The 16,141-nt window shown below is 43.8% G+C and overlaps 1 protein-coding gene across 8 annotated transcripts in view; it reads left to right on the top strand.

The window, feature by feature from the left end:
* The first annotated feature begins 8,604 nt into the window (after window positions 1-8,604).
* PIK3CB (phosphatidylinositol-4,5-bisphosphate 3-kinase catalytic subunit beta) overlaps window positions 8,605-16,141 on the top strand; it is a 196,767-nt gene continuing 189,230 nt past the window's right edge. For 4 of the 8 annotated variants that reach the window (XM_027584438.1, XM_027584437.2, XM_027584433.1 and 1 more), the window contains exon 1: window positions 8,605-8,815. The gene's annotated coding sequence lies outside the window, so the exon portion shown is untranslated. The other 4 variants (XM_027584431.2, XM_027584429.1, XM_027584430.1 and 1 more) reach the window with 4 other exon arrangements.

The following is a 16,141-nucleotide window of genomic DNA, read 5'->3' as shown; positions in this document are numbered from 1 at the left end:
AAGAAGTGAATAGTCTCAAGGGCCTGGGAACATTTTTTTACTCTCCAAAGTGTCTGCATATTATTGGATTTGAAAAACACAGCCTTGTATAAAATTTTCTTGGCAGCTTTTAAGGAGGTACTTGACAAATACTTGCTGATTTCATCCTGAAAGCTGAGTCTGGATGGAACATCTCTAAACCCTCTGAATGTCTAAGTCTTGATCTTGTAAGAGAAACAATATTTATCTGCTCCGTGACCAATCTGGGGGATTAAGGACTAGGGAAGTCATCTCACATTTCACTCTGGTCCCCACCCTTTCAGATTGAGCAATCCAGGTTTTTGTTTTCAAGACCCATCCTACACCTGCAAGTTTCCCCATTCATTTGCATAAGTATTTCAAGACTGCTCTAGGCCTCTGAGCCCAGCGTGACTTCAGTATCAAAAGTTGGTGTAAGGGGTTCCCGGGTGGCTCAGTCAGTTAAGCATCTACCTTTGGCTCAGGTCATGATCCCAGGGTCCTCTGCTCCTACCTCTGCCTACCCCCTCCCCGCTTATGTACTCTCTCTCTCTCCCTCAAGTAAATAAATAAAATCTTTTTTAAAAAAAGTTGGTGTGAAAAGAAGTTAAAGTAAACCAACTCTTCACTTTGGTGTTTCCTGAAGGAAAAAAATGTGATGGAGCCCACTTTTTAGCTAAAGTAATTCCCTTTGAAATTAGGGCTTTGTTTTGCAAATATAAGGCCTTTGAGCTGTCTGAGGAGCTGAAAATAAGCTGCCCCCCCAAAACTCAGTAGTGGATGAATCAGGGTGAAACTACAAATAAGCCACTGCCATTGGAGTTTGAGACATTTCTGCCTCTGACGCCTTCCTAATGGGCTAGAAAATTCTTGATTCAATGTGTTCAAGGTAACAGATTATTTTTAATGTTAATGTTAATTACATTACATTAGCTTCCTTATATATAAAAACAGGTTAAATTGGAGTCCTGGGTAACTTGTTTGAAACAACAAACAGGGCAGTGCCTTTGTTGATAAATAGTTTTCATTCCAGAAGGGAGAGTCACACCCAAACCCCCTGGGAACCGGGACTACAATCTTTGATCTAGCTAACTCTGCATACCAGCCCTAACTGGTTTTAAAAGTGCCTGATTTATTGTTTTTCAGCATTCAACTTACATTTCTTCAGTGCTTGACAGCATTCTCGAGTTGCAAGTTAATAGGACTGAAGACCAATTGCACTGAAAATGCAGTGTGATCGGCCTTCTCAGTTTGCAAAGCTAGTCCCTGAACCTACTTCCTGTCCTTCTAGTGCCCTCATTGCCACACCAATTCCCTCACTACGCCCCACCTGTTCCTCTCTTGCTTTGTGCCTCTTCTTCCTCAGTGAGAGGCATATCTCTCACTAAATTACACTCCTCTTACATATTTTCTTTATATATATAAAAATATACATTGTATACATTGCAAATTTTATTGTATATTGTATATATATATACAATATACATTGTATATGTCAATTTTATAAATTGAACATGATAAAAATTTCAAATAGCATAAAAGAATAACCATAAAAATTAATTCTCCCTTCCACCCTTGTTTCCCAGCCTCTAGCTACCTTTCTTCCAGGCAACCACTGTTTGTTTGTTTCTTTTTTTTTTTGGTTTATTTATTTATTCATTCATTTATTTATGAGGGGAGGGAGAAAAGCAGGGGGAGCAGAGGCAGAGCAGGCAGAGGGAGAAGCAGACTCCCCACTGAGCAGGGAGCCCCATGTGGGACTCGATCCCAGGACCCTGGGATCATGACCTGAGCCGAAGGCAGACGCTTAACCCACTGAGCCACCCAGGCGCCCCTGGGTTTTTTTCTTTTTTTTTTTTTCTTTTTTTTTTTTAAAGATTTATTTATTTATTTGAAAGAGAGAGAGAATGAGAGAGAGAGCGAGCACATGAGAGGGGGGAGAGACAGAGGGAGAAGCAGACTCCCCGCCGAGCAGGGAGCCCGATGCGGGACTCGATCCTGGGACTCCAGGATCATGACCTGAGCCGAAGGCAGTCGCTTAACCAACTGAGCCACCCAGGCGCCCTCTTTTTTGTTTTGTTTTGAAAGATTTTATTTATTTATTTTAGAGAGAGAGAGTGTGTCGGGGAGAGACAGAGGGAGAAGGAGAGGCAGTGAATCTCAAGCAGACCCTGCACTGAGTTCAGAGCCCAACCCAGGGCTCAGTCCCATGACCTGAGCTGAAACCAAGAGTTGGCCGCTTAACTGACTGAGCCACCCAGACACCCCCTATGCTGGTCTTTGAAGGCAGTTGAGGGAGGGAGAGAGAGGCAGCATGCCTATAGCCATGAGCAGAACAGGATGTTTGAGACTTTGTTGGTTCTCTGTTATGTGAGCTCAGTGTTCAGGGCTCCTTCAGAATTTAGGAATGATAACTAACTTGCTCTATGGCTTTGTGCAATTCTTTTCCCCTTTAAGTGTTTTGATTTTTCTCTGGGTAAGATGAGTGGGCTGTATAATGTGATTCTAAGTCACCAGGCTCCAAGCTCTAAAATTCTAAGAAAATAAACTTTCAAATACTCTGCTGGTGGGAGTGTTAAGAGTATATATATTCCTTAAGGGGCGCCTGGGTGTCTCAGTTGGTTAAGCATTTGCCTTCAGCTCAGGTCACGATCCGAGTCCTGGGATCAAGCCCCACATTGGGGGGGGGGTCCCTGCTCAGCGGGGAGTCTGCTTCTCCCTCTACCCTTCACCCCACTTGTGCTCTCTCTCTCTCGTTCTTGCTCAGATGAATACATCTTTAAAATCTTTAAAAAAATCTAAAAAAAAAAGAGTATATCCTTTAAGATGGTAATTGGTCAATATCCTTCAAAATTACAAATATCTATAGCTGTTGATCCAGTAATTCTACTTCTAGGAATTTCTTTTGTAGTTACACTTGGATATGCACAAGGTGATATAAGTTCAAGATTGTTCAATGTAGCATTGTTTGTATAGCAAAAGACTGGAAACAGTCTAAATATCCATTAATAAGTGACCAGATAAATAAATTCTAGTATATGCTTACAATGGAACATTATGTAGCCATAAAAAAGAATGCAGATACAATGAAATCCTATTTAGCAACGACAATGAACAAAGTATTGTGACATTCAGTAGTGTATAAATATCAAAACAAGATGGGGAAATGTAGAGCAAAAGAAGCTAAACACAAAAAGAGCACACCTCTGGAAACTGGCTGGCTCAGTTGTTGGAGCATGCAAGTCAAGGAGTACACCAGGGGCACCTGGGTGGCTCGGTCAGTTGGGCACCTGACTCTTGGTTTTGGCTGGCGTCCTGATTTTGGAGTCATGGGGCCCCTGCATCGGGCCCTGTGCTCAGTGGAGTCTGCTTGAGAGATTCTCTCTCTCCCCCACCATGTATGCTCATGCTCTCTCTCTCTCTCTAATAAATAAATCAATTAAATTAAATCTTAAAAAAAAACACACCAAATCAATCTTTTTTTTTTTAAGATTTTATTTATTAACTTGACAGAGAGAGAGAGAAAGCACAAGCAGAGGGAGCGGCAGGGAGAGGGAGAGGGCGAAGCAGGCTCCCTGGCTGAGCAGGGAGCCCGATGTAGGGCTCGGTCCCAGGACCTTGGGATCATGACCTGAGCCGAAGGCAGACGCTTAACGACTGAGCCACCCAGGCGCCCCTGAATCTTTTTTTTTTCAAAGATTTTATTTATTTATTTGAGAGAGAGAGAGAGAGAGAACATGAGCAGGGGGAGGGGGAGGGGCAGAGGGAGAAGCAGGCTCTGCACTGAGCCGGGAGCCCAATGTGGGATTCGATCCCAGGACCCTGAGATCATGACCCGAGCAGAAGGCAGATACTGAACTGACTGAGCCACCCAGGTGCCCCCAAATTCAAAAACAATAATAACAACAAAAGTTCAAAACAGAAAAAAGAAATCTCCAGTGCTAGAAGCTGGGATAATGGTTGTCCCTGGGGATAGGGCCATGACTGGAAGGGGTTCAGAGAAGTGGATTTTAAGATATTCCTCATGGGGCACGTGGCTGGCTCAGTTGGTAGAAGATGTGACTTTTGATCTTGGGGTTGTGTGTTTGAGCCCCCACACTGGTGTAGAGATTCCTTAAAAAAACAAAATAAAGGAGACTGGATGGCTCAGTTGGTTAAGCATCTGACTTCAGCTCGGGTCATGCTCTCGGGGTCCTGGGATTGAGCCCAGCATCAGGGAATCTGTCCGTCTGTCCCTCCCCCTGCTCGTGTTCTCTCTCCCTCTAAGAAACAAATAAAACCTTTAAAAAAAAAAAAGATGTTCCTCATGGTCTCTTTATTGTACACAGTGTGTTCAGTTTGTGAAAATTTAGGAGGTGTGTGGGTTTTTTGTGAGTATTCTATACACCAACAAATGTTTAAAAGAACACAGAAACTATATGCACTGATAAAAGACAACCTGACATACATTACGTGAAAAAAGCAAGCATGAGTCAAACACTTCCATTTGTGTAAAAAAAAAAAGTAGGGAAATATATCCGTATTTTCTCATATATGCATACAATACCTCTGGAAGGATGCTCAAGAAATTGACAACATCAGTTTTCTGAAGAGCTTCAGAGCCAAGAGACTCATTGCCCATTCGGTTGTACATTTTGGATCTCAAATCATGTGAATATATTGCTTATACAATGAAAAGAAAGCATTCAAATTCTAAAAAGAAAAATAAAAGAAATTCTGTGATCTTAGGAAATATTCAGAAGTACTTAGAAAGAAAATAGGGAAAAAACATCAAAAGGTTATATATTGAAACTATAACACAGAAATCAGTGATGGGAAAGTGGGGGACATGGAGAACATTTGAGTCTTCTAAAACTGGACAGATAAAACTTTCTCTTTATGTTCACAACTGTTTTTTTTTTTAAGTTTATTTATCTTTTTTAGTAATCTCTACACCCAACGTGGGGCTTGAATTCATGACCCCAAGATCAAGAGTCTTATGCTCTTCTGACTGAACCAGTCAGGCATCTCTACATTCACAACTTTAATTATGATTTAAGAACTAGTCACAAATTGTTTTTTCTCTTAAAACTGTATTTATTAGGGGTGGCTGGCTGGCTCAGTTGGTAGAGCATGAGACTCCTGACCTTGGGGTCTTTTTTTTTTTTTAAAGATTTTATTTATTTATTTGAGAGAGAAAGAGAGAGAGCGAGATTGAGAGAATGAGTGGGAGGAGGGGCAGAGGGAGAAGCAGACTCCCTGCAGAGCAGGGGGCTCCATGTGGGACTTGATCCCATGACCCTGGGATCATGACCTGAGCTGAAGTCAGATGTTTAACCAACTGAACCACCCAGGTGCCCCACTAAATCAATCTTTAAGAAATAAATAAGACAAGACTATATTTATTTAATTAAAAGAATAAGTTAATCCATATACGGGTTATAATAAGTAAGATAATTCAAAGATCTATGTATGTTAAAAAAAAGATAAGGACGTCTGGGTGGCTCAGTCAGTTAAGTGTCTGCCTTTGGCTCGGGTCACGATTCCCGGGTCCTGGGATCGAGTCCTGCATCGGGCTCCTTGCTCAGAGGGGAGTCTGCTTCTCCCCTTGCCTGCTGCTCCCCCTGCTCATGCAATCTCTCCCTCTCTTTCTGACAAATAAATACATCAAATAATAATAATAATAAAAAGGATAACTCCTTCCCACCCAAGTCTTCCACTTTCAGCCCTCTGAGTTATCCAATATGATCAGCCTACTATAAATCCTTCCACCCCTTTCTTTATGCTCATATAAACATATGTATAAATGGTCAGCAATATACTAAAAGGGTCATAACACTCTTTATCACTACAGAATTTGCATTTTCCCCTGTAGCATAATATTCCATAGTACAGAGGTAGTACAACAGATTCATGGATTCCATTACCTATGGACAATCAGGTGGTTCCCAGTTTCTTTGTGTTTGTTATGCACCACAAACAATATAAACATCTGTCTTAGTTTCTTGTGGCTACTTTAACACATTACCACAAACCGGGTGGCTTAAAACAACAGAAATCTATCCTCTCAGAGTTGCTGAGTCTAGAAAGCTGAAACCAAGGAGTTGTCAGGGTTGTTTGCTTCTGGATGCTCTGAAGAAGACTCTGTTCTATGCCCCTCTTCTAGTTTCTAGTAGCTGCCAGCAATCCTTGGCCTTCTTTGGCTTTAGATGCATCACTCCCTTCTCTGCCTCATTCTTCACATCACCTTTGTCTCTGTGTCTCTGTATCTCAAATCTCCCTCTGCCTTTCTCTTACAAGGACATCTGTCACTGGAATTAGGGCCCATCCTAAGTCTAAGATGATCCCATTTCAAGATCCTTAATTACATGTGTAAAGATGCATTTTCCAAATATGGCTATATTCACAGGTTTTGGGTGGACATATCTGTAGGAGGGCCAATATTCAACTCACTACAGCATCCTTATGAATATCCTTACAACTGGTATTTTCTTTAGCTTTTCTATAGGGCAAAGTTAATATAATTTTTGGTCACTGGGTAGGTATGTGTATTTTAAATATTAATAGACATTCCCAGATTACTCCTGGAAAGTTTGTGGCTATTTATACTCCTACCAGAGATGTACCAGGGCTCCTTTCCTTGTGTATCATTGATTGCTCTTTTTAATGTTTGCCAATCAAATGAGTGAAAAATGGATTATTGTTTCAATTTATTTTTCCATAACTATTAGTGAAATAAGCATCTTTTTAATGGATCACTTGGATTTTCTCTTCCATTAATTGCCTGCTTGCATACCTTGCCCATATTTTAATAACATTGATCCAGCTGGCTTGTTTTTATTTATTTTTTAAGATTTTATTTATTTATTTGACAGAGAGACAGTGAGAGGGAACACAAGCAGGGGGAGTGGGAGAGGGAGAAGCAGGCTTCCTGCCGAGCAGGGAGCCCGATGTGGGCCTCGATCCCAGTACGCTGGGATCATGACCTGAGCGGGAGGCAGTTAACGACTGAGCCACCCAGGGGCCCCTGATCCAGCTGGCTTTTATAAAAAAAATCCATTTATAGGGGCACCTGGCTGGCTCAGTTGGTAGAGCATGTGACTCTTAATTTCTGGGTTGTGAGTTCAAGCTCCACCTTAAGTAAGTAGAACTTACTTAAAAAAAAAAGTCCATTTATAGAAACTCTTTTATGGTAGAGATACAATGTGCTTGCCAAATGTTCTGTTCTATTTTTCTTTTAACTTGTCATTGTGATGTCATGCAAAACTTTCAAAATACTTACGTAGACAAATGTTTTTATTTTTTCATTAATGATTCTGAGCTTCCTGTCTTGCTTAAAATTTCCCCCTCAGGAAAGTCATATTACTATTCTTTTTTTTTAAAGATTTTATTTTTTTGACAGAGAGAGACACAGCGAGAGAGGCAACACAAGCAGGGGTAGTGGGAGAGGGAGAAGCAGCCTTCCCACCAAGCAGAGAGCCGGACGCGGGGCTCGATTCCAGGACCCTGGGACCACGACCTGAGCTGAAGGCAGACGCTTAACGACTGAGCCACCCAGGCGCCTCTCATATTACTATTCTTTAAAAAAATTTCCTCTAATTTTTTTCGATTACTCAGCTATTTGCCTGAGCTATTATAGTAGTAAGTTACAATAAATCTACAACATAGCAGCTTTACAATAAGTTAGGATTTCAGCAAGTGCAAGTGCAATTCAAGTGTGCCACTGAGGAAGAGGGCCATAAAATTTCCTGGTTGAGGTTAAAAGATAACAGGAGATAAGGTCTGCAAAAACGGTTGCCTGAACTCTAAGGCACTGCATACAAATGTTAGCTATTATTGCAAAAGTAAACACATAGAAAACTAATCTTGGGCTTACAAGGCTGGACTTTTGCTTTTTTTTTTAAAAGATTTTATTTATTTATTTGAGAGAGAGAATGAGAGAGAGCATGAGAGGGAAGAGGGTCAGAGAGAGAAGCAGACTCCCTGCTGAGCAGGGAGCCTGATGTGGAACTCGATCCCGGGACTCCAGGATCATGACCTGAGCCGAAGGCAGTCGCTTAACCAACTGAGCCACCCAGGCGCCCCTGGACTTTTGCTTTTATGACCATTAACATTGTAGGAAGTGAAGGACCAGCTGTGAAGCAGTCAATCTAGCACTCCATCTCCAGAACTGGCGTGACAGAGAAGGGGGGACACAGAGAAGAAGGGGGGAAAAGCGAAGGGCTGTGCCCAGTCATGAGTCTGTTTAAAGTTCCAGAACCGAAAAGAAGGCCAACAAGAAAACCTAGGAACAGAGTAGCGTCTCGGGAGGGGTCTACGAAAGCCGGGGCAGGTGGCGGTTCTCTGCTGAAGGCGGCTTGTTGGATATTCCCGAGCCCAAGGTCCTCGGGGAGCCACGAAGAGGAGCCAGACGCCCACGCAGCAGCGTCCGGGACCGGTAGGCAGCCCGAGAGGACCAGACAACCGTGCGGCCTCTTCCCCTGCCCAGCTCGTCCAGTCCCGCAGGTTTGGCTGCGGCCGCTGGGAGCCCGGGGATTGGTCCGAGCGGCGCACGGGGCGGGCCGAGGGCTGCTGGGAGGGCGGCCAGGGAGGTGCGCGCGCGCGGGCACGGCGGCGGCGCGCGCGTGCTCCGTCGATCGGTGCGGCGGCGGCGGCTGTGGTGGAGCGGGCCATGGATGTGGGTGGCGGGCCGGTGTAGCGCCGCGCGGGGCAGGCGGGAGGCGACCGAGAGAGGCGGGGATGGGGGCGCCGCAGCTGGATGGTCGCGGTGGCCTGGGCTGCTGACCGCGTAGCCGGAGCCAGGAGTCGGCGGCGGCGGCGGCGGCGGCGAACGGGGCAGGTGAGAGCGGCGGCGCGGGACCCGGATGCGTCGCAGCTGAGTGGCGGCGCGGTCGCGGCGGCGGGTAAGGTGCCCCCGCGCGGGCGGGCGGCGCGCCCTTGCCCGCCACAGCCTGCGGCGCCGCGGAGTTGTATACCCGCTGCGCGCTTCCTGCCGGCGCCGAGAACACCCGTCCGCCGGCCTGCGGGGGCGCCTCGCTCGACTGCGGCCCTCCCCGAGCTCTCTTAGGTGAGAGGCGCTTCCCGGCCTCTGGGCGGCTGAGACAAGACCGGGCGCTCCGGGCCGCTGGCGCTTTTGGTGGCATTCCTGAGGGGCCCTCTGTGGAGAGGCGGCGCCCTTGCCCTCTGTGTCTCCTCAGCCTATGCGGACACCCCCGGGGCTTTCAGACCTTCAGGTGCCGTTTTGCGTAGAAGTGCATTTTAGGGGCGGGGGTCCTGGACTGTTGGGGTACGGGCGTGTTTTCAAATCCCTGCGCTTCCACCGACTAGCCTTGGGGCCTTGGGCCCAAGTATCCTGATTTGTTAATGGGAATAATATGTACTTAACAGGGTTGTTTTGAGGCCAGGACAGGATGATGTGCATGCCCGATCAGCCAGCGCTCGGTAAGTGGTAGGCTATTAGGAGCAACCCTGGTGCAGCATCTTTTCTTGTTAGCTATTGCTGATACTTGGCTGCGGGTGTACATTTGGGGGCGCATTTATTTCCGAACCGCTCTGGTGTTGGAATAACCTCCACTGGAGTTGCTTAATATTGGATCCTGTTCTCTTATAGGGGCCAAAATAGAATCCTATTATTTCCCATCCTAGAATCTTGTAGTCTCTTTTGCTAAGGCTGGCTTGGGATACATGTCTGAGGCGCTGAGTGGAAATTGTGGTAAATAAGACCGAACGAATTTTAGGATTCGCTTAGGATAGAAGATGGTGGGACACACAAGCTGGAAGTGTTTTGTTTAAATAATCTTAAGTGACACTTAACTGTCACTTGTTACATAGTATAAACACGAGGAATCTGGAAACAGACTCCTTTTTTTGCATTGCTACATCCGAAGGGAGTGACAAGTGCTTTTGTAAACATCATTGTGGGCAGTGTTAGTGTCTGGTGAAGTCATCATAATTAAGTTAGATGAGTACTTATTTTGAAGCCCTGAATGAATGTTTGGAAATATGATTCCTAATAAAATCATCTTTAAGGAGTCAGAATTCTCAGCAGTTCATTAATCATTTGGGGATTTTTATGCAACACTAAGATTTTTATGGTAAAAGCAGAACTGTTTAAGTCATGATAATGTAGCTTAGGAGAGAGTGGTCAGGATAAAGATAGTTTCAGAAGGCAAGTGTGAAAACAAGTAAAAGTCTTAAACGTTAAAAACTAAAATTGTAGGGGTGCCTGGGTGGCTTAGTCATTTGAGCGTCCCACTCTTGATTTCCTCTCAGGTCATGATCTCAGGGTCCTGGGATCAAGCGCCCCCCCGTTGAGCTCTGAGCTCAGCAGGGAGTTTGCTGGTCCCTCTCCCTCTGCTGCTCCTCATCTCTCTCTCTCAAATAAAATCTTAAAAAAAAAACCAACCCAAACTGAAATTATTCATTAAAGCAAAATTGACTAAAAAAAAAAAAAACCCTTGTTTTACACACCCTGATTCATTCTCTGATGAGGGTGTTCCACCTTCAGGGTGTTTTTATTTTTTTATTTTTATTTTTAATTTTTTTTTTTAAAGATTTTATTTATTTATTTGAGAGAGAGAATGAGAGCCAGAGAGCACGAGAGGGCAGAGGGTCACAGGGAGAAGCAGACTCCCTGCTGAGCAGGGAGCCGGGGATTCGATCCCGGGACTCCAGGATCATGACCTGAGTCGAAGGCAGTCGCCCAACCAACTGAGCCACCCAGGCGCCCCAGGGTGTTTTTAGAACTATAGAAAATTGAGTTGGCTAATTTATAGCCATTTTGTACCTCTTGCCTGTGTTTCCTAGTTTTCTTTAGGGACCCATCCATAAAGGCTTTTGATCCAACTTGTTTTTGAATATGAACAGAATACATAGAAAAAAATTAAAATTAAGCCTTGTAAGTTATGTTCTTCCTAAATTGTGATCTTTCCTGTTCTGTTGGCTAATTTCAGACTGGTGACTTGACAGTAGAAGCACTGCTAGCTGCTGTGAAAAGGCTAGGGGTCAGAAGTCACATCTTGCTTCGTTCTAGGCCTGGACCTGGGTTCCTATTAGCTGGGGCTTTGGGGATGTCACACAGTCTTTTTGGGCCTCAGTCTTTTTATTTATAGTGTGTGAGTGGGTGTGTGTCACAAGGTTTGGAAGGGTGGTGGTGGACTAGAGAATCACATTATATAGCAGAACCTTCCAGGATACTACACTTCTATGATTTTCCTTCACTCTCTTTCTCTCTCTTGTTGATTTTGCTTTCTCTTCCTGAATTCAAAACATCCTAATGCCTGGGGGTATAGCTCAGGGGTCGAGCTTTTGAAAAACATCCTCATGCCTTAGTGCTTCCAAGCCATTACCTCTACTTTTTTCTTTTTTTTTTTTTAAGTAATCTCTATGGCTCAAGAATTGCATGCTCTAGGGATGCCTGGGTGGCTTAGCCGGTTAAGCATCTGCCCTCAGTCATGATCTCAGGGTCCCGGGATCGAGCCTCTCGTTGGGTTCTCTGCTCAGCTTCCAGTCCGCTCCTCCCTCTCCCTCTGCGATCTCTCTTGCTCTCTCAAATAAATAAAATCTTAAAAAAAAAGTTACATGCTCTACCAACTAAGCCAGCCCAGTGCCCCCGTTCCCTCTACTTTTTTTCTTTAAAAAAATTTTTTTTTGCGTGTAGTTGACACAATGTTACATTAGTTTCAGGTGTACAACACAGTGATTGGACAAATTTATACATTATGCTATGCTCACTACAAGTGTAGCTAACATCTGTCACCATACAGTGCTATTACAATATCATTGACTATGTTCCTTATGTTCCCTCTGCTTTTTTCTACTTTCACTCCCTCTGGCTGATCTCATGTCCACTGTCTGCTGTTGACTCTCACATTTTCATCTTAAGTCTTGCACTTCAGTTTTCTTCTACTGCCTGTGTGTATCTTCACTCCATTTGTCTATAGGCATCTTAAATTGAACATATTCAGAGTGGAGCTCTTGATTTATGTTCCTCAGCCCATTCCTTCCTCAGAAGTCTCCATTTCATAAGAGCACCCTTCTGCTCCCCATTCTCCACCCTCCTCAAGTGAAACATACGGTGGTCATCCTTAATTCATCCCCTTGCCTCACTGCTCTCCCATCCCCACACACAATCAGCCCTTCAGCAAACCCTGTCAATTTTACCTCCAAAATACTTTTTTTTTTTTTTTTTTGAGAGATTGATAGAGAACACTTAAGTGTGTGAGTGTTGCCCGGGAGGGGCAGAGAGAGAGAATCCTAAGTAGGCTCCACAGTCAGCGGGAGCCCGATGTGGGGCCCTATTTCAGGACTTTGAGATCCTGACCTGAGCTGAAATCAATTAACTGACTGAGCCACCCAGGCGCCCCCAAAATACATTTCAAGTATATTTACTTCACTTTGTTGTTATTGCTACCACCCCAGTTCTTGGGCAGTAGCTTCCTAACTGGTCTCCTTGCCTCTGGTCTTGCTTTCCTATTTCAAACAGCTGTCAGAGTGATCTTTACTCACTTTCCTGCCTAATGGCTTTTCATTACACTAAGAAGTAAATCCACACTCTTTACCTGCATTATCCGCTAATTATCTTGCTTATTTTCTTATTTATTTGTTTATGGTCTTTTTTTCCTCCAGCATACTCTAAACTCTCTGAGGGAGAGGTTCTTGTCTGTCTTCCCTACGATATATATATATATATTTTAATGTAGGCTCCACGCCCAGCCCTGCTGGAACTCAGGAGCCTGATATCAAGACCTGAGATGAGATCAAGTCTCAGTCCCTTAACTAACTGGGTCACCCAACTGCCCCCCCCCCCCCCCCCCATGGTATTCTTGGTTACCAGAACAGTGTCTGGAACGTTTAACTAATGTTGAATGAATGAATCTGTGAATGAAATAAGTCACAGTCTTTTGATTCCAAGTACAATATGTACTGAACAAACTACCCTTTTTGGTCCCAGATTTGTGCAAATGAGGAAGTAATCAGAAGGCCTAGGGTTACCCTGTTAGGTATCCTTACCCCCTCAGTCTTGGTTAAGACATTGTACCTCCTGAAAAGGCTAAGCATTTAGACATTAAGCCATTGATAGCAAATGTGAATTTTATTCATCGTGTCCTGGTTCATTTGTATTTTTGTAAATAAAGAACCAAATAAGCTTAACAGGCTTGTTTGGTTCTTTTGAGACATTGAATTTTGGTCTTGACTCGAGGGGATCAGCTCTGGAGTGTGGTAATTTCATCCAGTATTACATACCAAATCCTACAGGGTAGCAACTGGAATTTTTGCAGAGAACAGGTGTTTTTATTTCAATAACACTATTTTTAATAAAATCTGAGACCTCGCTCCTGCATGTGAGTATGTATGTATGTATCCTCTGAGCCATTTGATTTGGAATGATCACATCTGGGGGATAAGTCCCTATCATTTGTTTTCTTTTTTTTTTTAAGGTTTGTTTATTTGAGAGGGAGACAGCATGAGCATGCCTACAAGCTGGGAAAGGGACAGAGGGAGGGAGAGAGGGAGAATCCCAAGCAGACTCCCTGCTCTGTGTGGAGCCCCACACAGGGCTGGATTCCACAACCCCGAGATCATGACCTGGGCCAACATCAAGAGTCAGATGCTTAACTGACTGAGCCACTCAGGCACCCCTCTTTTTTTTTTTTAAAGATTTTATTTATTTATTTGAGAGAGAGAGAATGAGAGAGAGAGAGCACGAGAGGGAAGAGGGTCAGAGGGAGAAGCAGACTCCCTGCTGAGCAGGGAGCCCGATGCGGGACTCGATCCCGGGACTCCAGGATCATGACCTGAGCCGAAGGCAGTCGCTTAACCAACTGAGCCACCCAGGTGCCCATTTTTTTTTTTTTAAAGATTTTATTTTTAAGTAATTTCTACACCCAGTGTGGGGCCTAAACTAATAACCCTGAGATCAAGAGTTGCATGCTCCACCAACCGAGCCAGCCAGGTGCCCCTCATTTGATTTCTATTAACTGCTCATTTGAGAACTTTGTCATGCTGTAGAAGGAGGGAAACAAACTTAGGATTTTTACCCCCACCTGAGACCTGAGTCTGTAGCCCTAAAGACTTGGAGGTATGTGAACAAAGAAGGGTATGGAAAAATTAGAAGCATGCAATTCCATTGTCAAAGTAGAAATACTGGGAAAAAATATGTTGGAGAAGAAATTCCTAGATTAGAAGAATGAAACAACATTTAGTAGAAGAGCAGAAGAAAAGGAAGATAGAGAATGTCATCAATTTTTAGGCTTGTGTGGGACAACTTTCCTTACCACTCCTCACTTCCCTTCCCAAATTTTGTCTTTTGGATTTTTTTCCCTCTGCTCCCTCTCCATTCCGTGATTGGTATGGGCTGTTTTTCTAAGGAGTGCCTATGAGCCTTTAGTAGTCCAGTGTCTGCTAGAATGCTTTGTGAGAGGAAACTATCCTTTTCTTGGAGAGACCTTTCTCCTTACTCCTAGTCAAAGTCTGTCTTCCTGGATTTTCTACCCATTAGGTCCAGTTTTCCCTTTAGACTGGCTCCAAACTGGTGTATTTCCTTGTTAAGTTGTTGTTCTACCATATATTCCATGGTAGCTTTTATGTTATCATCTCCAGGTTAAATAGTTCTGAGTCACAAGCTTCTATTTGAGAGGGAAAATGAAAGGGATTAGATGTGTGGTTGGGTGTGTATAGTGTGTTTGCTCCAGTTGCTCTGATAATGCAGATTGTGTATCTAATTTAGACCTTTCTTTTTCAGTAGACTTATTTTTTTTAGATGATTAAAGAGATTTTGATAAAAAGACATTTCTAAAAGGGGGTGACATTGAATTAAAAAAATTTATATACAATAAAACTCAAATTTTAAATTAGTTTAAAAAAAATTCCAGTACAGTTAATGTACAGTGTTACATTAGTTTTGGGTATACAGTATAAAGTATTCAGCAATTCTATACATTACTCGGTGCTCATCATGAGAAGTTAGTTTACTCTTTTTTTTTTTTCTTTTAGTTTACTCTCTAATGCCCTTCACCTATTTCACCCATCCCCCAGCCCCTCCCCTCTGTTAACCATCAGTTTGGTCTCCATAGTTAAAATTTTGTTTCTTGGTTTGTCAAAACTCAATTTCTTTCATGTATAATCCTGAGTTTTAACACATGCATAGATTTTTGTAATTACAACCACCACTAAGAGTATACAGAACAATTCCAACACCCCAGAGAATTCCCTTGTGTTACCCTTTTGTAGTCCCCTCCTTCCCCATTCTTAACACTTGGGGTTGTTTTTTATTTTATTTATTTATTTATTTATTTATTTATTTTTTAAAAATTTTATTTATTTGACAGAGAGAGAAGGAACACAAGCAGGGGGAGTGGGAGAGGGAGAAGCAGGCTTCCTGCGGAGCAGGGAGCCCAATGTGGGGCTCGATCCCAGGACCCTGGGATTATGACCCGAGCCGAAAGCAGATGCTTAACCGAGCCACCCAGGCACCCCCTTATTTATTTATTTTTAAAAAGATTTTATTTAGGGGCGTCTGGATGGCTCAGTTGGTTAAGCGACTGCCTTCGGCTCAGGTCATGATCCTGGAGTCCCGGGATCGAATCCCACGTTGGACTCCCTGCTCAGCGAGGAGCCTGCTCTCGTGCGCTCTAACCCTCCCCCCTCTCGTGTACTCTCTCTCTCTCTCTCTCTCATTCTTGCTCTCTCAAATAAATAAATAACATCTTTAAAAAGATGTTATTTATTCATTTGTCAGAGCACAAGCAGGGAGAGCAGCAGGCAGAGGGAGAAGCAGGCTCCCCATTGAGCAGGGAGCCCCATGCAATGCCGGGCTTTATCCCAGGACACTGGGATCATGACCTGAGCCAAAGGCTTAGGCTTAACCCAGACACTTAACTGACTGAGCCACCCAGGCGTCCTGGGATTATTTGTTTTTTATTTATTTAAAAAAATTTTTTTTAAAGATTTTATTTATTTGACAGAGAGACACAGTGAGAGAAAGAACACAAGCAGGGGGAGTGGGAGAGGGAGAAGCAGGCCTTCTGCGGAGCAGGGAGCCCAATGTGGGGTTCCATCCCAGGACCCTGGGATCATGACCAGAGCCGAAGGCAGATGGCTTAATGACTGAGCCACCCAGGTGCCCCGGGATTATTTGTTTTTTAAAGAGAAAATTTTTCATGGC

The sequence above is a fragment of the Zalophus californianus genome, chromosome 1 (assembly GCF_009762305.2).
Source record: "Zalophus californianus isolate mZalCal1 chromosome 1, mZalCal1.pri.v2, whole genome shotgun sequence".
In the NCBI taxonomy this organism is placed as follows: domain Eukaryota; kingdom Metazoa; phylum Chordata; class Mammalia; order Carnivora; family Otariidae; genus Zalophus; species Zalophus californianus.
This window is presented reverse-complemented; position numbering and strand designations above follow the sequence as displayed.